Consider the following 8,850-nt stretch of genomic DNA (forward strand, 5'->3'; position numbering starts at 1 on the left):
AATCAGGTTCACTTCGGCTGAGAATAGTTTTTAAAGATAACTCATTTTATTACTTTTTATCAAGTTTTTTTTACAATTTCAATAATTCGGGATGTAATTGTTCAAATAAGTTCATGATATATGCAAAATTACAATTCATTATCAACTGTCAAACAATGCAACAGATATTTTACAGTTGTTCAAGTATAAAAAAATTGGTTTTAAGATACTAAAATATGTAACTTGTATTACACAATTTATGTCTCAAACGAGTATATTTGAATTGTTATGTCAATGTAGACGAATGTTAACTTATAAAAATCACAAATCATTTCAATACAGACACTTTAACATATATATATATATAAAAGGAACGGATACATATAGTAAAATTTATTATTTCAATATGGTATCATTTGATCGCGATAAAACGTCTTTATCATTTTGCAGTATTTTTCCTCACATGATGTCACAATACACAGACAACATAACTGTTAAAATGACGAAAACCTTTTTATTTTGCATCATAAACACACTCAAAAGCTTTAGTTGACAATGTTAGAGAAGTTAAACTCAGACAGGTTGTTGATTTTTATAATTGTTTAGACAATTACTAGAACTGTAATTTTCTTGCACGCAATCTTAAATATATCTACATTGTCTGATATATCACAGTCTGTGTCAACTGATTGTTGACTAATGAGTCAAAGTGCCAGACTTTGATTGACATTATGTCTTACCATAATTCAGATTTTAATCACACGACACACACACGTTATGATGTATATTGAACCTTTTAGATATGAAGCATTTTGTTCCTTTTCGTTTTTTAATACCTTATTTATTTGTTTTTTTTTAAATTTTGAATTCAGAACTATCATTAGAGCTAACTATTTGGAAATGTAGAACCTAAATTCAGTCTAATAGTTTATTTAGATACTGAATGGTATGTTTTAAGACCTGAATTGCGATGCATTAATTGTTTCTAGTTAAACTTTAAAAATTATTCATATCCTTTTTACTTATTAGAATTTAATTATATTTCCTATCAGCTGAAATTATATTAAATAACAATAATAGATTCATTTCAAAAGATTGAACTACTTTCAATATCAATACAAATTTTTGTTTTTATTTCCCTACAATATGTCCTACTCTCGTGTATACGGACATTTTTCGTTGAAAATATTGTTCTACAGGAAGTAAGTAGTAGGTTATTTAGATTTACGTTAAAGTGAAACATAGTTTCCGTATTTTCACTGGTGTCTTGCAGGAGTACTTTCTACTAAATTTAGTCCAAACCTTTACGGGAAGTCTTTAAAGTTGTTAAGCAAACAAATAGAAGAAGGAAATATATACATGTATGTAAAACAGAAAAATCAAGTCTTTTTCTTTAAATACAGGATTTATTTTCATTTACCACTATTCATGAAATATTTATTTTCATACCACTCGATGAAAATAAATCTTGTATTCATAGAAATCTTGAACATCCTCCCTATATTTACATGATCTTTTATAAAAGTAATATTGCATGTTCGACAACTACTATTATGTACCTTAAACTTTTATGTCAGAGCAGCTTGTTTGTTTTCAGATGTGCCTTAATCTTACTTCACAACAGCAGATGTCATGTGCTGTTTGGCAGCTGTAAAAAGTTGCCGCGTACTTCACTTCAGTGTTGTTATATTTTTCTGGTCCTTCGGGATCATTGATGCCAGCACTATTATATTAAGTGTTGAGAATTGAGTACCGCTCAAGCCGGTGCTAGGTGGCGTAAGGGATGTTGCACTTTTTCATTATCTCTCATGTACAGACTCAATCAAACTGAGTCTGCAATTTGAGGATTTTATGACAAGGACTGTGTGGTATCAGAAAATGGAGAAATATTTAAGATTGCGTGCAGGCAACACAGTTTGGCACATCAATACATTGTTTTAGTAAAAAACAAAATTATCTTGAAAATCGAATTTTTTAACTTTTTTTTTTTTTTTATTAATGAACGAATAATAAAAATGTGCGCTAATGTATCCGAATTTAGTTGTTTTGTTTTAAAGAAATTAATACATGTACTTTATATTTGATATATAACCCTTTAATATCAAGAACAGATTAGTGACTATTGCCTTCATTTGGCGAATTTGTATAATAGATTTGCGATGCTTTGGATCTGAAACTATTCATCCAGGTTAAAGAGATTTCAAAATCAAAATACAAAACTTATTTTTCCAACAGGATAGAACTATTAGTGGCAAAGGGTAACTACTTCTGGTTACAGAACTACTGTCGTTGGGAGTGAACTCTTGCTTGGAAAATGAAAAGAAAACAAAATATCATTGATTGTTTGCCTTTTTATATAATTTCATTATTTTGTATAACAAACGGAATAAATTTTATTTCTTTAAAGGGTAATAACAATGTGAATAGTTTTATAATAAAAATTTGAATTCTTCTTCAGTCGGTGCTAGGAGGCGTTGACGGTAGTTACCTCTTTTCAAAAGGCTCTCTGCTGTACTTTCGCGTTTTTTTTCGGACGTTCCTAAGTGATTCGTATTTTATCTATTTTTATAGACACAAAGTGAAATAAATCCGAGGTAACCGAAAACTATTGCAGTTTTCTCATTTATTTGAGAGTGATCACTTATCAACAAATATTGTTATTTCAGTATTAAAAAGCGAGACAAATTTTCTCCCTATAAATACTATAACAGAAGAATTGAGAATTACCTTATTTCTATAAATGATATATTAGAAAAATAAACATAGTGAACTATTCGAACTAAAAGACCTGGCTTTTTGAGTCCACGTCTTCCAAAGATATTTATTATTGCATTTTTTTTGTGATTTAGATACTTGAAAATAATGGTTAACCAAGATGATTAGACAGTTCTAACAAGTGAAATGAGCAATCAAGAAAACACAACACTCTATCCATTAAAAACTACTTCATTCCTGCAGATATTGCTGGCAGAACAAATATTTAAACATGGAAAACTAAGTCAGTGTTTCAATTACTAATTTTCTTGAGTAATAAAAGCAGTATCATCAGTTTTTTCTTTATTGTGAACATTGAAGAAGATTTGTTTTGATAATATCATTATGGTGGCTGATTTTTTGTCTATACAATAGAGCATATAAGAAAACCTAAAGAACGTCCAAACCGACAAAATTTCAAATGTTGCATGCTCGGTTTGATTGAGCCTGTTCATGGACGGTACTGGAATGTATTTTTATTTGGCTTTGTTTGTTCTTAAGGGTGTGTATTTGGAAGTGGGGGGGGGGTTATGATGGGCTATGCAGCACATCACTACCCACATAGTATAAGCTACTTGGATATACTTTTCATCATAAAAGAATCGAAGGTTCCTAGCGGGTTTCGAACCCAAAGAGAGAAATAGCAAGTGGTTGTTTTTGTAAATAGTTTCTTGTAGAGCATAAAAAAAATATATTTTGGAATCAATTTTATTTAAAATGACGTTTCAAGTTCTATAAATTGTCAAGAAGCGTAACCATTATTTTACATAACTGTTCAAGTCCCAAAAGTAATATTTACGTTTTAACTCTTACAGAAACATTATAACATACATTACGACATTCATGTTATTAATATGTACATTTTAAGCTCTTTGCATGAACCATGCAACATTTCACTACTCGCACAAAACATTTATAATGAAATCGGATGTATATAATTTAAAAAAAAATGATTTGATATACCTTCTGGGTGACAGTTGCGCTCGGTGAAGCGTTTGAAAATTCTTTGCAGTATATTTCACACTTCAAAGAGCATGTTATTTTAATCCAGAGAAACCACTTATTTTAGCTATGTAAAATATCTGCACTCAAAAGCGTAAGATTAAAAGGTAATAGAAATAAAACACATTTCAAAATAGTTAAGTCAAATTCTAAAACAATGTATTGATGTGACAAACTTCGTGTTACCTGCACGCAACATTAAACTATGTTTCCATTGTCTGATACCACACAGTCCGTGTCAACATGATTGTTTATTGTAGATAAATGGGTAATTAGCAGAAGAGCCAGACTATTATTGACAATATGTCTTATCATAATTACAACTTTTGTTTCACGCCATTTTGTTGTAAAATGAACTCATCTGAAAGAGCGCTTTCTTCTTTTTGATATTCTTTTGCTTTCGTATGGAATAATGTTGTCGATTCAGATATAAAAGATATTTTCAGACAAACTTCCAAAGCCGAAGAACCTATTACTAACTTACCATAGAAAACACATTTTATCGAGAATCTGACGAACCTATTTTTTGACTAATTGTTGATTCACATTTTTAAAGTGAAAAAATAAACGCTTAATCATGTCATGATAAATGCATATTAATTTTTCTATATTATGTGTTCTTTGGTGACTTAGATATTTAATTAAAAAAATGGACCAATGTAAAGGATTTCATTTACATAATAAAATAATTCGGTATTTTATTTAGTAAATTTCTTTTATTGCTTTATATTTCCTTTACATTTATTTTATATTATTTATTTATTTTATTATTCATTCTGAAAATTATAGTTTAATAGTTAAGTGTTCAATCATTTAGTTTCTGCAGCAAAGTTTGCAAACTTAAACATTGATGTCGGCTTAATCGTTGGCTACTTCAAAGTAATATGAACATTCAAACTGTCAAATCACATGCCAGCAGTTGCTTTAGAAAATCAATGTTGTACTTTGTCAAGTGTATTTCGAATAAGACACTGTAAGTGCAAATTTGAAATTTGAAATTAAAAGGTTACTAGTGTCAACCAAATATTTAGAGACAAAAAACCTTTTAAGACAAGAAATTTTAAGGCGTCTTCGTGATAGTTAAATCTATGTACAAGCTAATAAGCTGCTCAATTTATGTCTACAAATAAAAGACATTGTATGACATAGGAAAGAATTTATTCCTTATTTTGTTAAGCTCGTCGTATTATTGCAGGAATACCGGCGTCGCTTGTCAGGATTAATCTAGTCTGTCCGAGATTATGATAATATCATCCGTTGCTGTATTTTTCAAAAAACATTTAAACACCCTTTCATCAAAAGCTAGTGTTACCCCATATTCTTCTACAAACATACACAATGTAATACATAATTTTAATGAGTTATGGTTTCACATATAATAGCAGCAATTTGAGAACGTTAGATTTTTATTTTCACCGATAACAGAATCGTTAACATTTCATTAATATAGATGTGGTGTTTTTAAAGAAGAAAACTAACAGATCTATTGTAACGAAATATTATAAAAAGCAAGTTCTGATCTTTAAATCTAAAACAAAAATTAAAACAGTATTTCTTTGAAGAAATAAACTAAAAAACGACCAGATATGAAATTGAATGTTTTCATTACAAAATTGGCGAATTAAATAGGATGTTTACATCCGTTGATATATCTAACTTTTATTTTTTATGAAATGATTTGAAATAATAAAAAAAGTTTTAACTCACGTCTGATTCTAGAAAAAGAACTTTTTTTTCGTTGACCTGTCTTTGTCGAACAAGATCATAAAATTCAAGAATTGCCTTACGTACCATATTTTCTTAAAAATGTAAATGAATTCCAAACGAAACTTTGTGACAATAAGCAATTTCCATTCTCTAATTATTGTAAGCTGAATGTTTTAGGATAAAAAGATTGAAATCACACAACCAGAGATAAGGTTTATTTACACAGTCACGTCATATAGGAACATTTTAGGGTTGGTGCGCCTAAAATCGGTTTAAACTCTCCAGTGGTGTTATTACTACTGACCGTCCCTCTGTGTTTCTTCACATGTATGTTTTGTGTATTGTTAAATGTTTTGAATGTTTGCAGGTTTTGTGATGTTCCATCTTGTTATATTGTCGTTAACGGTAAGTTTATTCTTCTTCCCATAACCCCTCTTATCCTATTTTGTGCCCTACACCTCCCCTATCTCTCATTCCTTTTCCCATTACACCCCTTTTCCCTTTAATTCCGTATCGGCCCCTTTTATATTTTGATCATTTTACTCATTACATATCTCCTCTCCTTTTACCGATCTTGAGTCTTCTCCCAATTTTTAGTTCGGTGCATTCTGAATGCTCTACTGGTGTGAGAACTGCGTTCTGTGAACGTTGCTTTGCCTTGTTGATCATTATTCGCATTTTTGTTTAAATGGGCATCACATGATACTACACAATTCCATTCTTCTTGTATTGTATGTGAATATACATACATTGAGCAAGTAAAGTCGCTCTTTTTCTTTATGACAGACCATCTTCAAACAATTCTAGATATCCCTTGGAATTATTTGGAAATATGTTTGCGTGCTTCAGAAGAATATTTGTATTGCCAATCAACAGTGACATATTTGGACCATTTTAGATCAATTCAATAAATGATAACGTTTCCATATCATCTGACTACGCCACAAGAGTCTTCATCCATAGCTTCGTTTTCTGTTAATTATGCAAAAGAATGTGTTCATTTCAAGTGATAGTAGTTACGTAGATGTTCTAGGCACTGAAGTCTCTATTTGAAGTATTCTATTTTATCTGAGTCTGTCAACATTACTTAGTCAATAACTTTCATTATAGTACTGCTCGTTTAAAACGTAGTTCTTTATTGAATAATCGTGATGTTTATATAATTTTATATACACGGCTGTTGTCAATTCATGGAGAAATCTCATTTTTTAAATCTAAAAATGGAAGCTTGCAGTATTATAAATGTGTTATAAAGTTTCTTGATAAGTTATATGGTCGTATATAAATGGTTATTGCAATATAACACTCGGCTTTTGACTCGGGTTATATATACAAAGAACCGTTTATATAGAGCCATATAACTTAATTAAGTTCTCAAGTCTGCGAAGAAGACTTTTCAGCAACTTAGAATATGTGCAAGTGATAACTGGCATTGTTAAGCATCATTTCGTGTATTAAAAACTCCCAAATAACATAGTATGCAAGTTTAATCAGGTTCACTTCGGCCGAGAATAGTTTTTAAAGATAACTCATTTTATTACTTTTTATCAAGTTTTTTTTACAATTTCAATAATTCGGGATGTAATTGTTCCAATAAGTTCATGATATATGCAACATTACAATTCATTATTATCTGTCAAACAATGCAACTGATATTTACAGTTGTTCAAGTATAAAAAAATTTGGTTTTAAGATACTAAAATATGTAACTTGTATTACACAATTTATGTCTCAAACGAGTATACTTGAATTGTTATGTCAATGTAAACGAATGTTAACTTATAAAAATCACAAATCATTTCAATACAGACACTTTAACATACATGTAAAAGTAACGGATACATATAGTAAAATTAATTATTTCAATATGATATCATTTGATCGCGATAAAACGTCTTTATCATTTTGCAGTATCTTTCCTCACATGTTGTCACAAAACACAGACAACATAACTGTTTAAATGACGAAAACTTTTTTATTTTGCATCATAAACACACTCAAAAGCTTTAGTTGACAATGTTAGAGAAGTTAAACTCAGACAGGTCGTTGAATTTTATAATTGTTTAGACAATTACTAGAACTGTAAGCTTCTTGCTCGCCATCTTAAATATATCTCCATTGTCTGATATATCACAGTCTGTGTCAACTGATTGTTTACTAATGAGCAAAAGCGCCAGACTTTGTTTGACATTATGTCTTACCATAATTCAGATTTTAGTCACACGACACACACACATGTTATGATGTATATTGAACCTTTTAGATATGAAGCATTTTGTTCATTTTCGATTTTTAATGCTTTCTTTATTTTTTAAAGGTTTTAATTCAGAACTATCATTTGAGCAAACTACTTGGAAATGTAGAACCTAAATTCAGTCAAATATTCTATATAGCTACTGAAGCGTATGTTTTAAAACCACAGGTATTAACCGAATCGCAATGCATTTAATGTTTCTTGTTAAACTTTATAAAAATAAATCATATCCTTTTTACATATTAGAATTTTCTTACATTTTCCCCCATCAGCTGAAATTATACAAAATAACAATAATGGATTCATTTCAAAAGAATTAAAAATAAACGATTCTGAAATTCACCTTTATCAATGTGCTATCTTATTAATGTCAATACAAATTTTTAATTGTCTTGACGTCTGTCCCGACGTAGACTTGTCATAACCTGTTAAATCCTATATATTAAATTGTTCTATTCTCTTAGTACAAGTCAACGTCACAGCCTGTATTAATCTATGAATGTCAGTGGTAAACTTTTATTTTCATGACCTACATTCAGACATCATTGCAACAAACATTTTCCTTGCATGACAATTACTAACTCCTTGAAGAATTTTCTTATTAACATTGTCATTCACAAAAAACAAAATCAATTTTATCAGTAACTGTTGCAAAAATTGTTTTCATTGTAAAAAGATTAATGATATATAAATATATGTTGAGGTTATGTGTTTATTCTGTTCAAAAGATTGACAAGATAGCTTTTCTGCTCGAAGATTTTCGTACATTCGTAGTTTGTGTTGAACAAGCAAGCAGTGCCAAAAAGCTTTTCATATAAAACTAAATTGACTGAACTACTTTCAATATCAATACTAATTCTTGTTTTTATTTCCCTACGATTTGACCTACTCTCGTGTATACGGACATTTTTTCGTTGAAAATAGTGTTCTACAGTTAGTCAGTAATAGGTTATTCAGATTATCGTTGGAGTGAAGCATATTTTCCGTATTTTCACTGGTGAAGTACTTTCTACTAAATTTAGCCAAAACTTTAGGGGAAGTATTTCAAGTTGTAAAGCAAACAAATAAAAGAAAAAGAAATATATACATGTATATATATAATAGAAAAATTAAGTCTTTTTCTTTAAAAACAGGATTTATTTTCATCTACCACT

The sequence above is a fragment of the Ruditapes philippinarum genome, unplaced genomic scaffold (genome assembly GCF_026571515.1).
Source record: "Ruditapes philippinarum isolate M1 unplaced genomic scaffold, ASM2657151v2 ctg2795_1_1_1_1, whole genome shotgun sequence".
Lineage (NCBI taxonomy): Eukaryota > Metazoa > Mollusca > Bivalvia > Venerida > Veneridae > Ruditapes > Ruditapes philippinarum.